General features: G+C 48.8%; 4 non-coding genes across 4 annotated transcripts; all 4 read left to right on the forward strand.

Annotated features, from left to right (window-relative positions):
- The first annotated feature begins 354 nt into the window (after positions 1-354).
- trnal-aag (transfer RNA leucine (anticodon AAG)) lies at positions 355-437 on the forward strand. Its single transcript has one exon. It is a non-coding gene; the product is annotated as a tRNA-Leu (tRNA).
- Positions 438-8,584: 8,147 nt separating this feature from the next.
- trnal-cag (transfer RNA leucine (anticodon CAG)) lies at positions 8,585-8,667 on the forward strand. Its single transcript has one exon. It is a non-coding gene; the product is annotated as a tRNA-Leu (tRNA).
- Positions 8,668-12,699: 4,032 nt separating this feature from the next.
- On the forward strand, positions 12,700-12,782 carry trnal-cag (transfer RNA leucine (anticodon CAG)). Its single transcript has one exon. It is a non-coding gene; the product is annotated as a tRNA-Leu (tRNA).
- A 4,032-nt stretch (positions 12,783-16,814) lies between these two features.
- Positions 16,815-16,897, forward strand: trnal-cag (transfer RNA leucine (anticodon CAG)). Its single transcript has one exon. It is a non-coding gene; the product is annotated as a tRNA-Leu (tRNA).
- Positions 16,898-25,397: the final 8,500 nt, after the last annotated feature.

Below are 25,397 nucleotides of genomic sequence, written 5' to 3' on the forward strand. Positions count from 1 at the left end.
ACGTAGCAGAGGATGGTTTCGATCCATCGACCTCTGGGTTATGGGCCCAGCACGCTTCCGCTGCGCCACTCTGCTGACGGCCGCTCTGCGCGTGGCGCACAACTGCTCTTTTTATTTCCTACATAAGTGATGAAAGAGTTGAAAGTTTCAACGACAAACGCAGACGTCACTTTGAGCGCTTGGTGTTGTAGCACAAATCATCACATGCTGCTCTACACTGGATTATAAAAGCCGACACATTTTCCAAACATTTTAATGCTGGAGTCACAATGTAGTATTAATAACAGTGCGATACTCGAGGAGCGTAGTGGGATCGCGGTGGCTCATCAGACCGCCCCGGGATTAGGGGCCAGCGTCAGGATGGCCGAGCGGTCTAAGGCGCTGCGTTAAGGTCGCAGTCTCCCCTGGAGGCGTGGGTTCGAATCCCACTCTTGACAAAAAGCTTGCTCAGTGCCGTCTCCAGTCGGGTGCAAATGGGTGAAGCAGCCTGACGCGGGGAACGTGCGCCGATAGGCGTAGGTGTATCCCCTGCCTCTTCCGATTTAGCTCGTGCTCCATAGGATGGAAGCGGATGCTCTGGCTTTTTCACTCGAATATAACCTGATCACAACAGAAGGCCGTGCAGCCCAGTGCTGGTTTAAGAATGCCTCGTGTCTTCAGGCCCCTATTCCTTCAGGTTACCCCTTTGGAATAGTCGTCCGAAAAAGACGGGAAAGGAAAAGCATGTAAGCTCCCACACACTGCGTTAGCATTAGCGGTTGGAATCTGATGGGAGAAAAGCAACCTGGCTCGCCGTCAAGCAATCCATCCCTGGTCTCCCACGTGACAGGCGGGGATACGCACCACTATACTAACGAGGAGCGCTTGCTTGGCGCTTGAAGACACTTCCTCTTGCGGCTACTACTGTTTCCGGTTTCGTCTTTTCTTTTCATTCCTCCCAGAGGAGCGCATGAAAACGTTTCCATCTCCGCCATCCTCACCCCTCCAATGCTATGGTCCCTGCTCCTCCTGGTGCACTGCAAACACTCATTCAGCCGGTTCTTTCAGTTTGAATAATTAGGTCTTCAAAGGCTGGAAGTAGGGCGCAAGACATGCCAATGCCAAAAGCGTGGCTGTGTGCTTCCAGCTGTGAAATGTCACTGGTGGATGTTAAAGACATTACTTCCAAGGCAGCAGGTCCAAGCGATTAAGCGTTTGTACAAGAAGCAGGAAGAGAGAAACGGCACTCCGCCTTTTTCTGGGCAGGCCGAAGCGACAGGAGAAGGGCGCCGTAGTCGGCAGGATTCGAGCCGACGCGGGGAGTCCCCAATGGCTTTCTAGCCCTTCGCCTTAACCGCTCGGCCACGACTACAGGGAGCGCCGCCGCCGCCGGCTTGCGATCATTTAACACGGAGGGCGAGGCGGCGGCGGTAACCTTTTTCAATGTCGCTCTCCGTTTCCCCCCCGAAAAAGCCAAATGACATGCTAGCACTCGGACACCCTTCAGAAGACTGAAGGGTGGCTTAAAGCTGGAAGGATTAGGTCTCCCCGTTCCGACGCGACAATCGAACTTTCTTAGGCAGAGAGAAAGCAACATCGAGGAGCGTCAACAAGACTTTAGAAGCTGCGACACACGCCACTTTCAGTCGCAGACACAGCAGTTTTAAAGGCAGGAATCGCCTTTGCGAACGCCATGAGAAACAGAACGCAAGCTGTCCTGTCCTGCGGTTTAACAAACAGCCACGGCTTTCATGCGACTGGACATTTCTTTTCTGGAGCGAATTCACTTTCAACTTCAAGAAATTCACACAACTTGCGAAATACGAAATACAAATCGGGCTCATCGCTGCACAAGAAATACCGCCGGCTGGCAAGAAAATGACAACGGTGTTTTTCCTTAACGAAAAACTTCCCATGGAGAAAAACAACGGCTGTGCGTCTCTGTCGGCTTGATTCAGTTTAATGCAAGTATTCATTCTCCTCCTGGAAAATACAGCTTGCGAAAGATGAAATACAATTCTTGGCTTTTCTGGGTGAGTGCAGAAGAAATCCTGCCGGCTGGCAGAAGAATTCCAGCCTTTTTTACTCTTTAACCAGAAACTTGCGAATGATACAAAGCAAGCGGGGTGCGTTTCTGTGCAGCTGTTAACTGAACAGCTGCTGCTTCAAGCCCACCCAGGGCTCATTCCGATTTCAACATCATGCCCCCTGAAGGTAGACTGGATTTCTTTGCGAAGCATTCACCCTTTGGACGTTTCAGGAAAGGTGCGTGTCGATGCCAGACTTGAAAAGCTTTCCATACAAAGAAACAACATAGTGCTTTTGATTGATGGGAAACGGCAAGAGCGGTTTGAGCAGCTCCGGCCTCTCAACCGCTTTACAAAGTGATCGCCACCTCGGTAGCCAGTTTAGAAGGCTGAAAAGGATGCTGGAAGCACAGCGACGTTCTAAAACCAGCGCTTGAAAAGCATCTGCATACATAAAATGTCCATTTCCCCAAAGCTGAATCTGCAGCTTCAGAAGATTGTCAGCTATACGTTTTCGTTCTTTGTTTCCTTTTTTTACATGACAAGCTTTCGAGAAATGAACTGTCTATTGTGATGAAGGCTGCATTAGAAATTGTGCATCTAGCTTAGTTCAATGAAATCGGGAGGTGCGCCTGTCTCAAGCGGATGGCTCTTTGCAGGCACACTACGGAAACCTGCGGGCGCAAGTTGGGAGAAGTGACTCTTGCAGAGTGTTGAGCTTCGAGAAGAGGGCTCCGCTCAGGAAGATATTTCCACATGTTGAAGAGTCGCTTTTCGCCCTTTCTTTCCCACATTTTTCCAGTGCGGTTATTGATCGCGTTCAAAATGTTTTCCCAACGTACGTGTTACCTGCAAAATCACAGTGAAACTGTTATGGCGAAAAGATTCCTAATAGTTATTGTATTAGAATAGCTCTCCAATTTCTTAGCCTTCGTACACGCAATGTTTAAGGAAACGCTAGAGTAAATGAAACTGTAAATAGACAGGAGCTCTTCTTAGTTTTCATACAAGTTATGATGGCTGCAGCTCCTATCTGCGTCCGGGTGACCGGAGCCAAGGGATTATCTGCGGAACCTTTGATTTATCTCTTGGGCAAGGAGCTAGATACGCCCTTTTCATCTCAGTTTGATCACACCTGTGCATTAAAACGCAGTGCTCGGTACCATCGAGGTGTAAGAGGTTCAAGGATGAGCGGGAAACTTTGTTAATAAGGAGACGGGCACCGCCCAACGTGGGGCTCGAACCCACGACCCTGAGATTAAGAGTCTCATGCTCTACCGACTGAGCTAGCCGGGCGCCGGTGGCGCAGGTGGTTAACTTGTCCCTGTTGACGGCAATTTGACAAGGTATACTTCCTGGCTTTTCATCATGTGCTGACCGGATTCGAGAGTAGCACACCCTGTTCTTTGTTGATTACTGTACCTCCAGCAGCGCAAATGTCAGTAATCATTGAAATGTACGACCTACAATCTCCTCAGCATTGTGGACTTCTCAGTGATCATCCTTCAACGTTCTGATGTAGTTTTCATGCAAGTGAAAACCGTGCTCCAAATAACAGCGGCACAGTTGTATCCTGCGGTAAGCATTCTTCTAATTCCATCGTTTTGCTCCAGGTAAAAGGTAGCGCATCATAGTGTTGATATTCCAAGGTTTCAGAGTCCGTATTGGATGGCTTGGATGCAGACATCGCTCAGAGCTCCCAGTATGATTTTCCCGAGTTCAGTTTTGCAGTGTTTTAGTGCTTTACTACTTCCAGTGGGCCTTTGAATGCTCTGCTAAGTAGAGACGTGACATAATTACTAATGCGACCGAGTGTGCTGGCTGTTCCTGGTTCGTAATGATTAACGCGAGAAATCAATATAAACATAACTGCTTCGATTTCGAGGTTCAGTTGAAGCATTCGAAGAAACTATCAAAGACCTCAGAACAACCGAAGACACATTTGGTCATCTCCGTATTGGTGAAGATTAAAGAGTCCCGCAAGTGTCAAGCTTGCACAAACACACACGAGAGAGAAACTCAGGACAGAACTTAAAGAAAGGGAGATGCAGACTATTTGAAGGCACTTTGCTAACCCAATGGCATGATTATGAATCATGCATAGGACACACGTAGCAGAGGATGGTTTCGATCCATCGACCTCTGGGTTATGGGCCCAGCACGCTTCCGCTGCGCCACTCTGCTGACGGCCGCTCTGCGCGTGGCGCACAACTGCTCTTTTTATTTCCTACATAAGTGATGAAAGAGTTGAAAGTTTCAACGACAAACGCAGACGTCACTTTGAGCGCTTGGTGTTGTAGCACAAATCATCACATGCTGCTCTACACTGGATTATAAAAGCCGACACATTTTCCAAACATTTTAATGCTGGAGTCACAATGTAGTATTAATAACAGTGCGATACTCGAGGAGCGTAGTGGGATCGCGGTGGCTCATCAGACCGCCCCGGGATTAGGGGCCAGCGTCAGGATGGCCGAGCGGTCTAAGGCGCTGCGTTCAGGTCGCAGTCTCCCCTGGAGGCGTGGGTTCGAATCCCACTCTTGACAAAAAGCTTGCTCAGTGCCGTCTCCAGTCGGGTGCAAATGGGTGAAGCAGCCTGACGCGGGGAACGTGCGCCGATAGGCGTAGGTGTATCCCCTGCCTCTTCCGATTTAGCTCGTGCTCCATAGGATGGAAGCGGATGCTCTGGCTTTTTCACTCGAATATAACCTGATCACAACAGAAGGCCGTGCAGCCCAGTGCTGGTTTAAGAATGCCTCGTGTCTTCAGGCCCCTATTCCTTCAGGTTACCCCTTTGGAATAGTCGTCCGAAAAAGACGGGAAAGGAAAAGCATGTAAGCTCCCACACACTGCGTTAGCATTAGCGGTTGGAATCTGATGGGAGAAAAGCAACCTGGCTCGCCGTCAAGCAATCCATCCCTGGTCTCCCACGTGACAGGCGGGGATACGCACCACTATACTAACGAGGAGCGCTTGCTTGGCGCTTGAAGACACTTCCTCTTGCGGCTACTACTGTTTCCGGTTTCGTCTTTTCTTTTCATTCCTCCCAGAGGAGCGCATGAAAACGTTTCCATCTCCGCCATCCTCACCCCTCCAATGCTATGGTCCCTGCTCCTCCTGGTGCACTGCAAACACTCATTCAGCCGGTTCTTTCAGTTTGAATAATTAGGTCTTCAAAGGCTGGAAGTAGGGCGCAAGACATGCCAATGCCAAAAGCGTGGCTGTGTGCTTCCAGCTGTGAAATGTCACTGGTGGATGTTAAAGACATTACTTCCAAGGCAGCAGGTCCAAGCGATTAAGCGTTTGTACAAGAAGCAGGAAGAGAGAAACGGCACTCCGCCTTTTTCTGGGCAGGCCGAAGCGACAGGAGAAGGGCGCCGTAGTCGGCAGGATTCGAGCCGACGCGGGGAGTCCCCAATGGCTTTCTAGCCCTTCGCCTTAACCGCTCGGCCACGACTACAGGGAGCGCCGCCGCCGCCGGCTTGCGATCATTTAACACGGAGGGCGAGGCGGCGGCGGTAACCTTTTTCAATGTCGCTCTCCGTTTCCCCCCCAAAAAAGCCAAATGACATGCTAGCACTCGGACACCCTTCAGAAGACTGAAGGGTGGCTTAAAGCTGGAAGGATTAGGTCTCCTCCTTCCGACGCGACAATCGAACTTCCTTAGGCAGAGAGAAAGCAACATCGAGGAGCGTCAACAAGACTTTAGAAGCTGCGACACACGCCACTTTCAGTCGCAGACACAGCAGTTTTAAAGGCAGGAATCGCCTTTGCGAACGCCATGAGAAACAGAACGCAAGCTGTCCTGTCCTGCGGTTTAACAAACAGCCACGGCTTTCATGCGACTGGACATTTCTTTTCTGGAGCGAATTCACTTTCAACTTCAAGAAATTCACACAACTTGCGAAATACGAAATACAAATCGGGCTCATCGCTGCACAAGAAATACCGCCGGCTGGCAAGAAAATGACAACGGTGTTTTTCCTTAACGAAAAACTTCCCATGGAGAAAAACAACGGCTGTGCGTCTCTGTCGGCTTGATTCAGTTTAATGCAAGTATTCATTCTCCTCCTGGAAAATACAGCTTGCGAAAGATGAAATACAATTCTTGGCTTTTCTGGGTGAGTGCAGAAGAAATCCTGCCGGCTGGCAGAAGAATTCCAGCCTTTTTTACTCTTTAACCACAAACTTGCGAATGATACAAAGCAAGCGGGGTGCGTTTCTGTGCAGCTGTTAACTGAACAGCTGCTGCTTCAAGCCCACCCAGGGCTCATTCCGATTTCAACATCATGCCCCCTGAAGGTAGACTGGATTTCTTTGCGAAGCATTCACCCTTTGGACGTTTCAGGAAAGGTGCGTGTCGATGCCAGACTTGAAAAGCTTTCCATACAAAGAAACAACATAGTGCTTTTGATTGATGGGAAACGGCAAGAGCGGTTTGAGCAGCTCCGGCCTCTCAACCGCTTTACAAAGTGATCGCCACCTCGGTAGCCAGTTTAGAAGGCTGAAAAGGATGCTGGAAGCACAGCGACGTTCTAAAACCAGCGCTTGAAAAGCATCTGCATACATAAAATGTCCATTTCCCCAAAGCTGAATCTGCAGCTTCAGAAGATTGTCAGCTATACGTTTTCGTTCTTTGTTTCCTTTTTTTACATGACAAGCTTTCGAGAAATGAACTGTCTATTGTGATGAAGGCTGCATTAGAAATTGTGCATCTAGCTTAGTTCAATGAAATCGGGAGGTGCGCCTGTCTCAAGCGGATGGCTCTCTGCAGGCACACTACGGAAACCTGCGGGCGCAAGTTGGGAGAAGTGACTCTTGCAGAGTGTTGAGCTTCGAGAAGAGGGCTCCGCTCAGGAAGATATTTCCACATGTTGAAGAGTCGCTTTTCGCCCTTTCTTTCCCACATTTTTCCAGTGCGGTTATTGATCGCGTTCAAAATGTTTTCCCAACGTACGTGTTACCTGCAAAATCACAGTGAAACTGTTATGCCGAAAAGATTCCTAATAGTTATTGTATTAGAATAGCTCTCCAATTTCTTAGCCTTCGTACACGCAATGTTTAAGGAAACGCTAGAGTAAATGAAACTGTAAATAGACAGGAGCTCTTCTTAGTTTTCATACAAGTTATGATGGCTGCAGCTCCTATCTGCGTCCGGGTGACCGGAGCCAAGGGATTATCTGCGGAACCTTTGATTTATCTCTCGGGCAAGGAGCTAGATACGCCCTTTTCATCTCAGTTTGATCACACCTGTGCATTAAAACGCAGTGCTCGGTACCATCGAGGTGTAAGAGGTTCAAGGATGAGCGGGAAACTTTGTTAATAAGGAGACGGGCACCGCCCAACATGGGGCTCGAACCCACAACCCTGAGATTAAGAGTCTCATGCTCTACCGACTGAGCTAGCCGGGTGCCGGTGGCGCAGGTGGTTAACTTGTCCCTGTTGACGGCAATTTGACAAGGTATACTTCCTGGCTTTTCATCATGTGCTGACCGGATTCGAGAGTAGCACACCCTGTTCTTTGTTGATTACTGTACCTCCAGCAGCGCAAATGTCAGTAATCATTGAAATGTACGACCTACAATCTCCTCAGCATTGTGGACTTCTCAGTGATCATCCTTCAACGTTCTGCTGAAGTTTTCATGCAAGTGAAAACCGTGCTCCAAATAACAGCGGCACAGTTGTATCCTGCGGTAAGCATTCTTCTAATTCCATCGTTTTGCTCCAGGTAAAAGGTAGCGCATCATAGTGTTGATATTCCAAGGTTTCAGAGTCCGTATTGGATGGCTTGGATGCAGACATCGCTCAGAGCTCCCAGTATGATTTTCCCGAGTTCAGTTTTGCAGTGTTTTAGTGCTTTACTACTTCCAGTGGGCCTTTGAATGCTCTGCTAAGTAGAGACGTGACATAATTACTAATGCGACCGAGTGTGCTGGCTGTTCCTGGTTCGTAATGATTAACGCGAGAAATCAATATAAACATAACTGCTTCGATTTCGAGGTTCAGTTGAAGCATTCGAAGAAACTATCAAAGACCTCAGAACAACCGAAGACACATTTGGTCATCTCCGTATTGGTGAAGATTAAAGAGTCCCGCAAGTGTCAAGCTTGCACAAACACACACGAGAGAGAAACTCAGGACAGAACTTAAAGAAAGGGAGATGCAGACTATTTGAAGGCACTTTGCTAACCCAATGGCATGATTATGAATCATGCATAGGACACACGTAGCAGAGGATGGTTTCGATCCATCGACCTCTGGGTTATGGGCCCAGCACGCTTCCGCTGCGCCACTCTGCTGACGGCCGCTCTGCGCGTGGCGCACAACTGCTCTTTTTATTTCCTACATAAGTGATGAAAGAGTTGAAAGTTTCAACGACAAACGCAGACGTCACTTTGAGCGCTTGGTGTTGTAGCACAAATCATCACATGCTGCTCTACACTGGATTATAAAAGCCGACACATTTTCCAAACATTTTAATGCTGGAGTCACAATGTAGTATTAATAACAGTGCGATACTCGAGGAGCGTAGTGGGATCGCGGTGGCTCATCAGACCGCCCCGGGATTAGGGGCCAGCGTCAGGATGGCCGAGCGGTCTAAGGCGCTGCGTTCAGGTCGCAGTCTCCCCTGGAGGCGTGGGTTCGAATCCCACTCCTGACAAAAAGCTTGCTCAGTGCCGTCTCCAGTCGGGTGCAAATGGGTGAAGCAGCCTGACGCAGGGAACGTGCGCCGATAGGCGTAGGTGTATCCCCTGCCTCTTCCGATTTAGCTCGTGCTCCATAGGATGGAAGCGGATGCTCTGGCTTTTTCACTCGAATATAACCTGATCACAACAGAAGGCCGTGCAGCCCAGTGCTGGTTTAAGAATGCCTCGTGTCTTCAGGCCCCTATTCCTTCAGGTTACCCCTTTGGAATAGTCATCCGAAAAAGACGGGAAAGGAAAAGCATGTAAGCTCCCACACACTGCGTTAGCATTAGCGGTTGGAATCTGATGGGAGAAAAGCAACCTGGCTCGCCGTCAAGCAATCCATCCCTGGTCTCCCACGTGACAGGCGGGGATACGCACCACTATACTAACGAGGAGCGCTTGCTTGGCGCTTGAAGACACTTCCTCTTGCGGCTACTACTGTTTCCGGTTTCGTCTTTTCTTTTCATTCCTCCCAGAGGAGCGCATGAAAACGTTTCCATCTCCGCCATCCTCACCCCTCCAATGCTATGGTCCCTGCTCCTCCTGGTGCACTGCAAACACTCATTCAGCCGGTTCTTTCAGTTTGAATAATTAGGTCTTCAAAGGCTGGAAGTAGGGCGCAAGACATGCCAATGCCAAAAGCGTGGCTGTGTGCTTCCAGCTGTGAAATGTCACTGGTGGATGTTAAAGACATTACTTCCAAGGCAGCAGGTCCAAGCGATTAAGCGTTTGTACAAGAAGCAGGAAGAGAGAAACGGCACTCCGCCTTTTTCTGGGCAGGCCGAAGCGACAGGAGAAGGGCGCCGTAGTCGGCAGGATTCGAGCCGACGCGGGGAGTCCCCAATGGCTTTCTAGCCCTTCGCCTTAACCGCTCGGCCACGACTACAGGGAGCGCCGCCGCCGCCGGCTTGCGATCATTTAACACGGAGGGCGAGGCGGCGGCGGTAACCTTTTTCAATGTCGCTCTCCGTTTCCCCCCCGAAAAAGCCAAATGACATGCTAGCACTCGGACACCCTTCAGAAGACTGAAGGGTGGCTTAAAGCTGGAAGGATTAGGTCTCCCCGTTCCGACGCGACAATCGAACTTCCTTAGGCAGAGAGAAAGCAACATCGAGGAGCGTCAACAAGACTTTAGAAGCTGCGACACACGCCACTTTCAGTCGCAGACACAGCAGTTTTAAAGGCAGGAATCGCCTTTGCGAACGCCATGAGAAACAGAACGCAAGCTGTCCTGTCCTGCGGTTTAACAAACAGCCACGGCTTTCATGCGACTGGACATTTCTTTTCTGGAGCGAATTCACTTTCAACTTCAAGAAATTCACACAACTTGCGAAATACGAAATACAAATCGGGCTCATCGCTGCACAAGAAATACCGCCGGCTGGCAAGAAAATGACAACGGTGTTTTTCCTTAACGAAAAACTTCCCATGGAGAAAAACAACGGCTGTGCGTCTCTGTCGGCTTGATTCAGTTTAATGCAAGTATTCATTCTCCTCCTGGAAAATACAGCTTGCGAAAGATGAAATACAATTCTTGGCTTTTCTGGGTGAGTGCAGAAGAAATCCTGCCGGCTGGCAGAAGAATTCCAGCCTTTTTTACTCTTTAACCACAAACTTGCGAATGATACAAAGCAAGCGGGGTGCGTTTCTGTGCAGCTGTTAACTGAACAGCTGCTGCTTCAAGCCCACCCAGGGCTCATTCCGATTTCAACATCATGCCCCCTGAAGGTAGACTGGATTTCTTTGCGAAGCATTCACCCTTTGGACGTTTCAGGAAAGGTGCGTGTCGATGCCAGACTTGAAAAGCTTTCCATACAAAGAAACAACATAGTGCTTTTGATTGATGGGAAACGGCAAGAGCGGTTTGAGCAGCTCCGGCCTCTCAACCGCTTTACAAAGTGATCGCCACCTCGGTAGCCAGTTTAGAAGGCTGAAAAGGATGCTGGAAGCACAGCGACGTTCTAAAACCAGCGCTTGAAAAGCATCTGCATACATAAAATGTCCATTTCCCCAAAGCTGAATCTGCAGCTTCAGAAGATTGTCAGCTATACGTTTTCGTTCTTTGTTTCCTTTTTTTACATGACAAGCTTTCGAGAAATGAACTGTCTATTGTGATGAAGGCTGCATTAGAAATTGTGCATCTAGCTTAGTTCAATGAAATCGGGAGGTGCGCCTGTCTCAAGCGGATGGCTCGTTGCAGGCACACTACGGAAACCTGCGGGCGCAAGTTGGGAGAAGTGACTCTTGCAGAGTGTTGAGCTTCGAGAAGAGGGCTCCGCTCAGGAAGATATTTCCACATGTTGAAGAGTCGCTTTTCGCCCTTTCTTTCCCACATTTTTCCAGTGCGGTTATTGATCGCGTTCAAAATGTTTTCCCAACGTACGTGTTACCTGCAAAATCACAGTGAAACTGTTATGCCGAAAAGATTCCTAATAGTTATTGTATTAGAATAGCTCTCCAATTTCTTAGCCTTCGTACACGCAATGTTTAAGGAAACGCTAGAGTAAATGAAACTGTAAATAGACAGGAGCTCTTCTTAGTTTTCATACAAGTTATGATGGCTGCAGCTCCTATCTGCGTCCGGGTGACCGGAGCCAAGGGATTATCTGCGGAACCTTTGATTTATCTCTCGGGCAAGGAGCTAGATACGCCCTTTTCATCTCAGTTTGATCACACCTGTGCATTAAAACGCAGTGCTCGGTACCATCGAGGTGTAAGAGGTTCAAGGATGAGCGGGAAACTTTGTTAATAAGGAGACGGGCACCGCCCAACGTGGGGCTCGAACCCACAACCCTGAGATTAAGAGTCTCATGCTCTACCGACTGAGCTAGCCGGGTGCCGGTGGCACAGGTGGTTAACTTGTCCCTGTTGACGGCAATTTGACAAGGTATACTTCCTGGCTTTTCATCATGTGCTGACCGGATTCGAGAGTAGCACACCCTGTTCTTTGTTGATTACTGTACCTCCAGCAGCGCAAATGTCAGTAATCATTGAAATGTACGACCTACAATCTCCTCAGCATTGTGGACTTCTCAGTGATCATCCTTCAACGTTCTGCTGAAGTTTTCATGCAAGTGAAAACCGTGCTCCAAATAACAGCGGCACAGTTGTATCCTGCGGTAAGCATTCTTCTAATTCCATCGTTTTGCTCCAGGTAAAAGGTAGCGCATCATAGTGTTGATATTCCAAGGTTTCAGAGTCCGTATTGGATGGCTTGGATGCAGACATCGCTCAGAGCTCCCAGTATGATTTTCCCGAGTTCAGTTTTGCAGTGTTTTAGTGCTTTACTACTTCCAGTGGGCCTTTGAATGCTCTGCTAAGTAGAGACGTGACATAATTACTAATGCGACCGAGTGTGCTGGCTGTTCCTGGTTCGTAATGATTAACGCGAGAAATCAATATAAACATAACTGCTTCGATTTCGAGGTTCAGTTGAAGCATTCGAAGAAACTATCAAAGACCTCAGAACAACCGAAGACACATTTGGTCATCTCCGTATTGGTGAAGATTAAAGAGTCCCGCAAGTGTCAAGCTTGCACAAACACACACGAGAGAGAAACTCAGGACAGAACTTAAAGAAAGGGAGATGCAGACTATTTGAAGGCACTTTGCTAACCCAATGGCATGATTATGAATCATGCATAGGACACACGTAGCAGAGGATGGTTTCGATCCATCGACCTCTGGGTTATGGGCCCAGCACGCTTCCGCTGCGCCACTCTGCTGACGGCCGCTCTGCGCGTGGCGCACAACTGCTCTTTTTATTTCCTACATAAGTGATGAAAGAGTTGAAAGTTTCAACGACAAACGCAGACGTCACTTTGAGCGCTTGGTGTTGTAGCACAAATCATCACATGCTGCTCTACACTGGATTATAAAAGCCGACACATTTTCCAAACATTTTAATGCTGGAGTCACAATGTAGTATTAATAACAGTGCGATACTCGAGGAGCGTAGTGGGATCGCGGTGGCTCATCAGACCGCCCCGGGATTAGGGGCCAGCGTCAGGATGGCCGAGCGGTCTAAGGCGCTGCGTTCAGGTCGCAGTCTCCCCTGGAGGCGTGGGTTCGAATCCCACTCCTGACAAAAAGCTTGCTCAGTGCCGTCTCCAGTCGGGTGCAAATGGGTGAAGCAGCCTGACGCAGGGAACGTGCGCCGATAGGCGTAGGTGTATCCCCTGCCTCTTCCGATTTAGCTCGTGCTCCATAGGATGGAAGCGGATGCTCTGGCTTTTTCACTCGAATATAACCTGATCACAACAGAAGGCCGTGCAGCCCAGTGCTGGTTTAAGAATGCCTCGTGTCTTCAGGCCCCTATTCCTTCAGGTTACCCCTTTGGAATAGTCGTCCGAAAAAGACGGGAAAGGAAAAGCATGTAAGCTCCCACACACTGCGTTAGCATTAGCGGTTGGAATCTGATGGGAGAAAAGCAACCTGGCTCGCCGTCAAGCAATCCATCCCTGGTCTCCCACGTGACAGGCGGGGATACGCACCACTATACTAACGAGGAGCGCTTGCTTGGCGCTTGAAGACACTTCCTCTTGCGGCTACTACTGTTTCCGGTTTCGTCTTTTCTTTTCATTCCTCCCAGAGGAGCGCATGAAAACGTTTCCATCTCCGCCATCCTCACCCCTCCAATGCTATGGTCCCTGCTCCTCCTGGTGCACTGCAAACACTCATTCAGCCGGTTCTTTCAGTTTGAATAATTAGGTCTTCAAAGGCTGGAAGTAGGGCGCAAGACATGCCAATGCCAAAAGCGTGGCTGTGTGCTTCCAGCTGTGAAATGTCACTGGTGGATGTTAAAGACATTACTTCCAAGGCAGCAGGTCCAAGCGATTAAGCGTTTGTACAAGAAGCAGGAAGAGAGAAACGGCACTCCGCCTTTTTCTGGGCAGGCCGAAGCGACAGGAGAAGGGCGCCGTAGTCGGCAGGATTCGAGCCGACGCGGGGAGTCCCCAATGGCTTTCTAGCCCTTCGCCTTAACCGCTCGGCCACGACTACAGGGAGCGCCGCCGCCGCCGGCTTGCGATCATTTAACACGGAGGGCGAGGCGGCGGCGGTAACCTTTTTCAATGTCGCTCTCCGTTTCCCCCCCAAAAAAGCCAAATGACATGCTAGCACTCGGACACCCTTCAGAAGACTGAAGGGTGGCTTAAAGCTGGAAGGATTAGGTCTCCTCCTTCCGACGCGACAATCGAACTTCCTTAGGCAGAGAGAAAGCAACATCGAGGAGCGTCAACAAGACTTTAGAAGCTGCGACACACGCCACTTTCAGTCGCAGACACAGCAGTTTTAAAGGCAGGAATCGCCTTTGCGAACGCCATGAGAAACAGAACGCAAGCTGTCCTGTCCTGCGGTTTAACAAACAGCCACGGCTTTCATGCGACTGGACATTTCTTTTCTGGAGCGAATTCACTTTCAACTTCAAGAAATTCACACAACTTGCGAAATACGAAATACAAATCGGGCTCATCGCTGCACAAGAAATACCGCCGGCTGGCAAGAAAATGACAACGGTGTTTTTCCTTAACGAAAAACTTCCCATGGAGAAAAACAACGGCTGTGCGTCTCTGTCGGCTTGATTCAGTTTAATGCAAGTATTCATTCTCCTCCTGGAAAATACAGCTTGCGAAAGATGAAATACAATTCTTGGCTTTTCTGGGTGAGTGCAGAAGAAATCCTGCCGGCTGGCAGAAGAAATCCAGCCTTTTTTACTCTTTAACCACAAACTTGCGAATGATACAAAGCAAGCGGGGTGCGTTTCTGTGCAGCTGTTAACTGAACAGCTGCTGCTTCAAGCCCACCCAGGGCTCATTCCGATTTCAACATCATGCCCCCTGAAGGTAGACTGGATTTCTTTGCGAAGCATTCACCCTTTGGACGTTTCAGGAAAGGTGCGTGTCGATGCCAGACTTGAAAAGCTTTCCATACAAAGAAACAACATAGTGCTTTTGATTGATGGGAAACGGCAAGAGCGGTTTGAGCAGCTCCGGCCTCTCAACCGCTTTACAAAGTGATCGCCACCTCGGTAGCCAGTTTAGAAGGCTGAAAAGGATGCTGGAAGCACAGCGACGTTCTAAAACCAGCGCTTGAAAAGCATCTGCATACATAAAATGTCCATTTCCCCAAAGCTGAATCTGCAGCTTCAGAAGATTGTCAGCTATACGTTTTCGTTCTTTGTTTCCTTTTTTTACATGACAAGCTTTCGAGAAATGAACTGTCTATTGTGATGAAGGCTGCATTAGAAATTGTGCATCTAGCTTAGTTCAATGAAATCGGGAGGTGCGCCTGTCTCAAGCGGATGGCTCTTTGCAGGCACACTACGGAAACCTGCGGGCGCAAGTTGGGAGAAGTGACTCTTGCAGAGTGTTGAGCTTCGAGAAGAGGGCTCCGCTCAGGAAGATATTTCCACATGTTGAAGAGTCGCTTTTCGCCCTTTCTTTCCCACATTTTTCCAGTGCGGTTATTGATCGCGTTCAAAATGTTTTCCCAACGTACGTGTTACCTGCAAAATCACAGTGAAACTGTTATGGCGAAAAGATTCCTAATAGTTATTGTATTAGAATAGCTCTCCAATTTCTTAGCCTTCGTACACGCAATGTTTAAGGAAACGCTAGAGTAAATGAAACTGTAAATAGACAGGAGCTCTTCTTAGTTTTCATACAAGTTATGATGGCTGCAGCTCCTATCTGCGTCCGGGTGACCGGAGCCAAGGGATTATCTGCGGAACCTTTGATTTATCTCTCGGGCAAGGAGCTAGATACGCCCTTTTCATCTCAGTTTGATCACACCTGTGCATTAAAACGCAGTGCTCGGTACCATCGAGGTGTAAGAGGTTCAAGGATGAGCGGGAAACTTTGTTAATAAGGAGACGGGCACCGCCCAACGTGGGGCTCGAACCCACGACCCTGAGATTAAGAGTCTCATGCTCTACCGACTGAGCTAGCCGGGCGCCGGTGGCGCAGGTGGTTAACTTGTCCCTGTTGACGGCAATTTGACAAGGTATACTTCCTGGCTTTTCATCATGTGCTGACCGGATTCGAGAGTAGCACACCCTGTTCTTTGTTGATTACTGTACCTCCAGCAGCGCAAATGTCAGTAATCATTGAAATGTACGACCTACAATCTCCTCAGCATTGTGGACTTCTCAGTGATCATCCTTCAACGTTCTGATGTAGTTTTCATGCAAGTGAAAACCGTGCTCCAAATAACAGCGGCACAGTTGTATCCTGCGGTAAGCATTCTTCTAATTCCATCGTTTTGCTCCAGGTAAAAGGTAGCGCATCATAGTGTTGATATTCCAAGGTTTCAGAGTCCGTATTGGATGGCTTGGATGCAGACATCGCTCAGAGCTCCCAGTATGATTTTCCCGAGTTCAGTTTTGCAGTGTTTTAGTGCTTTACTACTTCCAGTGGGCCTTTGAATGCTCTGCTAAGTAGAGACGTGACATAATTACTAATGCGACCGAGTGTGCTGGCTGTTCCTGGTTCGTAATGATTAACGCGAGAAATCAATATAAACATAACTGCTTCGATTTCGAGGTTCAGTTGAAGCATTCGAAGAAACTATCAAAGACCTCAGAACAACCGAAGACACATTTGGTCATCTCCGTATTGGTGAAGATTAAAGAGTCCCGCAAGTGTCAAGCTTGCACAAACACACACGAGAGAGAAACTCAGGACAGAACTTAAAGAAAGGGAGATGCAGACTATTTGAAGGCACTTTGCTAACCCAATGGCATGATTATGAATCATGCATAGGACACACGTAGCAGAGGATGGTTTCGATCCATCGACCTCTGGGTTATGGGCCCAGCACGCTTCCGCTGCGCCACTCTGCTGACGGCCGCTCTGCGCGTGGCGCACAACTGCTCTTTTTATTTCCTACATAAGTGATGAAAGAGTTGAAAGTTTCAACGACAAACGCAGACGTCACTTTGAGCGCTTGGTGTTGTAGCACAAATCATCACATGCTGCTCTACACTGGATTATAAAAGCTGACACATTTTCCAAACATTTTAATGCTGGAGTCACAATGTAGTATTAATAACAGTGCGATACTCGAGGAGCGTAGTGGGATCGCGGTGGCTCATCAGACCGCCCCGGGATTAGGGGCCAGCGTCAGGATGGCCGAGCGGTCTAAGGCGCTGCGTTCAGGTCGCAGTCTCCCCTGGAGGCGTGGGTTCGAATCCCACTCCTGACAAAAAGCTTGCTCAGTGCCGTCTCCAGTCGGGTGCAAATGGGTGAAGCAGCCTGACGCAGGGAACGTGCGCCGATAGGCGTAGGTGTATCCCCTGCCTCTTCCGATTTAGCTCGTGCTCCATAGGATGGAAGCGGATGCTCTGGCTTTTTGACTCGAATATAACCTGATCACAACAGAAGGCCGTGCAGCCCAGTGCTGGTTTAAGAATGCCTCGTGTCTTCAGGCCCCTATTCCTTCAGGTTACCCCTTTGGAATAGTCGTCCGAAAAAGACGGGAAAGGAAAAGCATGTAAGCTCCCACACACTGCGTTAGCATTAGCGGTTGGAATCTGATGGGAGAAAAGCAACCTGGCTCGCCGTCAAGCAATCCATCCCTGGTCTCCCACGTGACAGGCGGGGATACGCACCACTATACTAACGAGGAGCGCTTGCTTGGCGCTTGAAGACACTTCCTCTTGCGGCTACTACTGTTTCCGGTTTCGTCTTTTCTTTTCATTCCTCCCAGAGGAGCGCATGAAAACGTTTCCATCTCCGCCATCCTCACCCCTCCAATGCTATGGTCCCTGCTCCTCCTGGTGCACTGCAAACACTCATTCAGCCGGTTCTTTCAGTTTGAATAATTAGGTCTTCAAAGGCTGGAAGTAGGGCGCAAGACATGCCAATGCCAAAAGCGTGGCTGTGTGCTTCCAGCTGTGAAATGTCACTGGTGGATGTTAAAGACATTACTTCCAAGGCAGCAGGTCCAAGCGATTAAGCGTTTGTACAAGAAGCAGGAAGAGAGAAACGGCACTCCGCCTTTTTCTGGGCAGGCCGAAGCGACAGGAGAAGGGCGCCGTAGTCGGCAGGATTCGAGCCGACGCGGGGAGTCCCCAATGGCTTTCTAGCCCTTCGCCTTAACCGCTCGGCCACGACTACAGGGAGCGCCGCCGCCGCCGGCTTGCGATCATTTAACACGGAGGGCGAGGCGGCGGCGGTAACCTTTTTCAATGTCGCTCTCCGTTTCCCCCCCAAAAAAGCCAAATCACATGCTAGCACTCGGACACCCTTCAGAAGACTGAAGGGTGGCTTAAAGCTGGAAGGATTAGGTCTCCTCCTTCCGACGCGACAATCGAACTTCCTTAGGCAGAGAGAAAGCAACATCAAGGAGCGTCAACAAGACTTTAGAAGCTGCGACACACGCCACTTTCAGTCGCAGACACAGCAGTTTTAAAGGCAGGAATCGCCTTTGCGAACGCCATGAGAAACAGAACGCAAGCTGTCCTGTCCTGCGGTTTAACAAACAGCCACGGCTTTCATGCGACTGGACATTTCTTTTCTGGAGCGAATTCACTTTCAACTTCAAGAAATTCACACAACTTGCGAAATACGAAATACAAATCGGGCTCATCGCTGCACAAGAAATACCGCCGGCTGGCAAGAAAATGACAACGGTGTTTTTCCTTAACGAAAAACTTCCCATGGAGAAAAACAACGGCTGTGCGTCTCTGTCGGCTTGATTCAGTTTAATGCAAGTATTCATTCTCCTCCTGGAAAATACAGCTTGCGAAAGATGAAATACAATTCTTGGCTTTTCTGGGTGAGTGCAGAAGAAATCCTGCCGGCTGGCAGAAGAATTCCAGCCTTTTTTACTCTTTAACCAGAAACTTGCGAATGATACAAAGCAAGCGGGGTGCGTTTCTGTGCAGCTGTTAACTGAACAGCTGCTGCTTCAAGCCCACCCAGGGCTCATTCCGATTTCAACATCATGCCCCCTGAAGGTAGACTGGATTTCTTTGCGAAGCATTCACCTTTTGGACGTTTCAGGAAAGGTGCGTGTCGATGCCAGACTTGAAAAGCTTTCCATACAAAGAAACAACATAGTGCTTTTGATTGATGGGAAACGGCAAGAGCGGTTTGAGCAGCTCCGGCCTCTCAACCGCTTTACAAAGTGATCGCCACCTCGGTAGCCAGTTTAGAAGGCTGAAAAGGATGCTGGAAGCACAGCGACGTTCTAAAACCAGCGCTTGAAAAGCATCTGCATACATAAAATGTCCATTTCCCCAAAGCTGAATCTGCAGCTTCAGAAGATTGTCAGCTATACGTTTTCGTTCTTTGTTTCCTTTTTTTACATGACAAGCTTTCGAGAAATGAACTGTCTATTGTGATGAAGGCTGCATTAGAAATTGTGCATCTAGCTTAGTTCAATGAAATCGGGAGGTGCGCCTGTCTCAAGCGGATGGCTCTTTGCAGGCACACTACGGAAACCTGCGGGCGCAAGTTGGGAGAAGTGACTCTTGCAGAGTGTTGAGCTTCGAGAAGAGGGCTCCGCTCAGGAAGATATTTCCACATGTTGAAGAGTCGCTTTTCGCCCTTTCTTTCCCACATTTTTCCAGTGCGGTTATTGATCGCGTTCAAAATGTTTTCCCAACGTACGTGTTACCTGCAAAATCACAGTGAAACTGTTATGGCGAAAAGATTCCTAATAGTTATTGTATTAGAATAGCTCTCCAATTTCTTAGCCTTCGTACACGCAATGTTTAAGGAAACGCTAGAGTAAATGAAACTGTAAATAGACAGGAGCTCTTCTTAGTTTTCATACAAGTTATGATGGCTGCAGCTCCTATCTGCGTCCGGGTGACCGGAGCCAAGGGATTATCTGCGGAACCTTTGATTTATCTCTCGGGCAAGGAGCTAGATACGCCCTTTTCATCTCAGTTTGATCACACCTGTGCATTAAAACGCAGTGCTCGGTACCATCGAGGTGTAAGAGGTTCAAGGATGAGCGGGAAACTTTGTTAATAAGGAGACGGGCACCGCCCAACGTGGGGCTCGAACCCACGACCCTGAGATTAAGAGTCTCATGCTCTACCGACTGAGCTAGCCGGGCGCCGGTGGCGCAGGTGGTTAACTTGTCCCTGTTGACGGCAATTTGACAAGGTATACTTCCTGGCTTTTCATCATGTGCTGACCGGATTCGAGAGTAGCACACCCTGTTCTTTGTTGATTACTGTACCTCCAGCAGCGCAAATGTCAGTAATCATTGAAATGTACGACCTACAATCTCCTCAGCATTGTGGACTTCTCAGTGATCATCCTTCAACGTTCTGATGTAGTTTTCATGCAAGTGAAAACCGTGCTCCAAATAACAGCGGCACAGTTGTATCCTGCGGTAAGCATTCTTCTAATTCCATCGTTTTGCTCCAGGTAAAAGGTAGCGCATCATAGTGTTGATATTCCAAGGTTTCAGAGTCCGTATTGGATGGCTTGGATGCAGACATCGCTCAGAGCTCCCAGTATGATTTTCCCGAGTTCAGTTTTGCAGTGTTTTAGTGCTTTACTACTTCCAGTGGGCCTTTGAATGCTCTGCTAAGTAGAGACGTGACATAATTACTAATGCGACCGAGTGTGCTGGCTGTTCCTGGTTCGTAATGATTAACGCGAGAAATCAATATAAACATAACTGCTTCGATTTCGAGGTTCAGTTGAAGCATTCGAAGAAACTATCAAAGACCTCAGAACAACCGAAGACACATTTGGTCATCTCCGTATTGGTGAAGATTAAAGAGTCCCGCAAGTGTCAAGCTTGCACAAACACACACGAGAGAGAAACTCAGGACAGAACTTAAAGAAAGGGAGATGCAGACTATTTGAAGGCACTTTGCTAACCCAATGGCATGATTATGAATCATGCATAGGACACACGTAGCAGAGGATGGTTTCGATCCATCGACCTCTGGGTTATGGGCCCAGCACGCTTCCGCTGCGCCACTCTGCTGACGGCCGCTCTGCGCGTGGCGCACAACTGCTCTTTTTATTTCCTACATAAGTGATGAAAGAGTTGAAAGTTTCAACGACAAACGCAGACGTCACTTTGAGCGCTTGGTGTTGTAGCACAAATCATCACATGCTGCTCTACACTGGATTATAAAAGCCGACACATTTTCCAAACATTTTAATGCTGGAGTCACAATGTAGTATTAATAACAGTGCGATACTCGAGGAGCGTAGTGGGATCGCGGTGGCTCATCAGACCGCCCCGGGATTAGGGGCCAGCGTCAGGATGGCCGAGCGGTCTAAGGCGCTGCGTTCAGGTCGCAGTCTCCCCTGGAGGCGTGGGTTCGAATCCCACTCTTGACAAAAAGCTTGCTCAGTGCCGTCTCCAGTCGGGTGCAAATGGGTGAAGCAGCCTGACGCAGGGAACGTGCGCCGATAGGCGTAGGTGTATCCCCTGCCTCTTCCGATTTAGCTCGTGCTCCATAGGATGGAAGCGGATGCTCTGGCTTTTTCACTCGAATATAACCTGATCACAACAGAAGGCCGTGCAGCCCAGTGCTGGTTTAAGAATGCCTCGTGTCTTCAGGCCCCTATTCCTTCAGGTTACCCCTTTGGAATAGTCGTCCGAAAAAGACGGGAAAGGAAAAGCATGTAAGCTCCCACACACTGCGTTAGCATTAGCGGTTGGAATCTGATGGGAGAAAAGCAACCTGGCTCGCCGTCAAGCAATCCATCCCTGGTCTCCCACGTGACAGGCGGGGATACGCACCACTATACTAACGAGGAGCGCTTGCTTGGCGCTTGAAGACACTTCCTCTTGCGGCTACTACTGTTTCCGGTTTCGTCTTTTCTTTTCATTCCTCCCAGAGGAGCGCATGAAAACGTTTCCATCTCCGCCATCCTCACCCCTCCAATGCTATGGTCCCTGCTCCTCCTGGTGCACTGCAAACACTCATTCAGCCGGTTCTTTCAGTTTGAATAATTAGGTCTTCAAAGGCTGGAAGTAGGGCGCAAGACATGCCAATGCCAAAAGCGTGGCTGTGTGCTTCCAGCTGTGAAATGTCACTGGTGGATGTTAAAGACATTACTTCCAAGGCAGCAGGTCCAAGCGATTAAGCGTTTGTACAAGAAGCAGGAAGAGAGAAACGGCACTCCGCCTTTTTCTGGGCAGGCCGAAGCGACAGGAGAAGGGCGCCGTAGTCGGCAGGATTCGAGCCGACGCGGGGAGTCCCCAATGGCTTTCTAGCCCTTCGCCTTAACCGCTCGGCCACGACTACAGGGAGCGCCGCCGCCGCCGGCTTGCGATCATTTAACACGGAGGGCGAGGCGGCGGCGGTAACCTTTTTCAATGTCGCTCTCCGTTTCCCCCCCAAAAAAGCCAAATCACATGCTAGCACTCGGACACCCTTCAGAAGACTGAAGGGTGGCTTAAAGCTGGAAGGATTAGGTCTCCCCGTTCCGACGCGACAATCGAACTTCCTTAGGCAGAGAGAAAGCAACATCGAGGAGCGTCAACAAGACTTTAGAAGCTGCGACACACGCCACTTTCAGTCGCAGACACAGCAGTTTTAAAGGCAGGAATCGCCTTTGCGAACGCCATGAGAAACAGAACGCAAGCTGTCCTGTCCTGCGGTTTAACAAACAGCCACGGCTTTCATGCGACTGGACATTTCTTTTCTGGAGCGAATTCACTTTCAACTTCAAGAAATTCACACAACTTGCGAAATACGAAATACAAATCGGGCTCATCGCTGCACAAGAAATACCGCCGGCTGGCAAGAAAATGACAACGGTGTTTTTCCTTAACGAAAAACTTCCCATGGAGAAAAACAACGGCTGTGCGTCTCTGTCGGCTTGATTCAGTTTAATGCAAGTATTCATTCTCCTCCTGGAAAATACAGCTTGCGAAAGATGAAATACAATTCTTGGCTTTTCTGGGTGAGTGCAGAAGAAATCCTGCCGGCTGGCAGAAGAATTCCAGCCTTTTTTACTCTTTAACCACAAACTTGCGAATGATACAAAGCAAGCGGGGTGCGTTTCTGTGCAGCTGTTAACTGAACAGCTGCTGCTTCAAGCCCACCCAGGGCTCATTCCGATTTCAACATCATGCCCCCTGAAGGTAGACTGGATTTCTTTGCGAAGCATTCACCTTTTGGACGTTTCAGGAAAGGTGCGTGTCGATGCCAGACTTGAAAAGCTTTCCATACAAAGAAACAACATAGTGCTTTTGATTGATGGGAAACGGCAAGAGCGGTTTGAGCAGCTCCGGCCTCTCAACCGCTTTACAAAGTGATCGCCACCTCGGTAGCCAGTTTAGAAGGCTGAAAAGGATGCTGGAAGCACAGCGACGTTCTAAAACCAGCGCTTGAAAAGCATCTGCATACATAAAATGTCCATTTCCCCAAAGCTGAATCTGCAGCTTCAGAAGATTGTCAGCTATACGTTTTCGTTCTTTGTTTCCTTTTTTTACATGACAAGCTTTCGAGAAATGAACTGTCTATTGTGATGAAGGCTGCATTAGAAATTGTGCATCTAGCTTAGTTCAATGAAATCGGGAGGTGCGCCTGTCTCAAGCGGATGGCTCTTTGCAGGCACACTACGGAAACCTGCGGGCGCAAGTTGGGAGAAGTGACTCTTGCAGAGTGTTGAGCTTCGAGAAGAGGGCTCCGCTCAGGAAGATATTTCCACATGTTGAAGAGTCGCTTTTCGCCCTTTCTTTCCCACATTTTTCCAGTGCGGTTATTGATCGCGTTCAAAATGTTTTCCCAACGTACGTGTTACCTGCAAAATCACAGTGAAACTGTTATGGCGAAAAGATTCCTAATAGTTATTGTATTAGAATAGCTCTCCAATTTCTTAGCCTTCGTACACGCAATGTTTAAGGAAACGCTAGAGTAAATGAAACTGTAAATAGACAGGAGCTCTTCTTAGTTTTCATACAAGTTATGATGGCTGCAGCTCCTATCTGCGTCCGGGTGACCGGAGCCAAGGGATTATCTGCGGAACCTTTGATTTATCTCTCGGGCAAGGAGCTAGATACGCCCTTTTCATCTCAGTTTGATCACACCTGTGCATTAAAACGCAGTGCTCGGTACCATCGAGGTGTAAGAGGTTCAAGGATGAGCGGGAAACTTTGTTAATAAGGAGACGGGCACCGACCAACGTGGGGCTCAAACCCACGACCCTGAGATTAAGAGTCTCATGCTCTACCGACTGAGCTAGCCGGGCGCCGTTGGCGCAGGTGGTTAACTTGTCCCTGTTGACGGCAATTTGACAAGGTATACTTCCTGGCTTTTCATCATGTGCTGACCGGATTCGAGAGTAGCACACCCTGTTCTTTGTTGATTACTGTACCTCCAGCAGCGCAAATGTCAGTAATCATTGAAATGTACGACCTACAATCTCCTCAGCATTGTGGACTTCTCAGTGATCATCCTTCAACGTTCTGATGTAGTTTTCATGCAAGTGAAAACCGTGCTCCAAATAACAGCGGCACAGTTGTATCCTGCGGTAAGCATTCTTCTAATTCCATCGTTTTGCTCCAGGTAAAAGGTAGCGCATCATAGTGTTGATATTCCAAGGTTTCAGAGTCCGTATTGGATGGCTTGGATGCAGACATCGCTCAGAGCTCCCAGTATGATTTTCCCGAGTTCAGTTTTGCAGTGTTTTAGTGCTTTACTACTTCCAGTGGGCCTTTGAATGCTCTGCTAAGTAGAGACGTGACATAATTACTAATGCGACCGAGTGTGCTGGCTGTTCCTGGTTCGTAATGATTAACGCGAGAAATCAATATAAACATAACTGCTTCGATTTCGAGGTTCAGTTGAAGCATTCGAAGAAACTATCAAAGACCTCAGAACAACCGAAGACACATTTGGTCATCTCCGTATTGGTGAAGATTAAAGAGTCCCGCAAGTGTCAAGCTTGCACAAACACACACGAGAGAGAAACTCAGGACAGAACTTAAAGAAAGGGAGATGCAGACTATTTGAAGGCACTTTGCTAACCCAATGGCATGATTATGAATCATGCATAGGACACACGTAGCAGAGGATGGTTTCAATCCATCGACCTCTGGGTTATGGGCCCAGCACGCTTCCGCTGCGCCACTCTGCTGACGGCCGCTCTGCGCGTGGCGCACAACTGCTCTTTTTATTTCCTACATAAGTGATGAAAGAGTTGAAAGTTTCAACGACAAACGCAGACGTCACTTTGAGCGCTTGGTGTTGTAGCACAAATCATCACATGCTGCTCTACACTGGATTATAAAAGCCGACACATTTTCCAAACATTTTAATGCTGGAGTCACAATGTAGTATTAATAACAGTGCGATACTCGAGGAGCGTAGTGGGATCGCGGTGGCTCATCAGACCGCCCCGGGATTAGGGGCCAGCATCAGGATGGCCGAGCGGTCTAAGGCGCTGCGTTCAGGTCACAGTCTCCCCTGGAGGCGTGGGTTCGAATCCCACTCTTGACAAAAAGCTTGCTCAGTGCCGTCTCCAGTCGGGTGCAAATGGGTGAAGCAGCCTGACGCAGGGAACGTGCGCCGATAGGCGTAGGTGTATCCCCTGCCTCTTCCGATTTAGCTCGTGCTCCATAGGATGGAAGCGGATGCTCTGGCTTTTTGACTCGAATATAACCTGATCACAACAGAAGGCCGTGCAGCCCAGTGCTGGTTTAAGAATGCCTCGTGTCTTCAGGCCCCTATTCCTTCAGGTTACCCCTTTGGAATAGTCGTCCGAAAAAG

This window comes from Lepisosteus oculatus, unplaced genomic scaffold (assembly GCF_040954835.1).
Source record: "Lepisosteus oculatus isolate fLepOcu1 unplaced genomic scaffold, fLepOcu1.hap2 HAP2_SCAFFOLD_39, whole genome shotgun sequence".
NCBI lineage: Eukaryota > Metazoa > Chordata > Actinopteri > Semionotiformes > Lepisosteidae > Lepisosteus > Lepisosteus oculatus.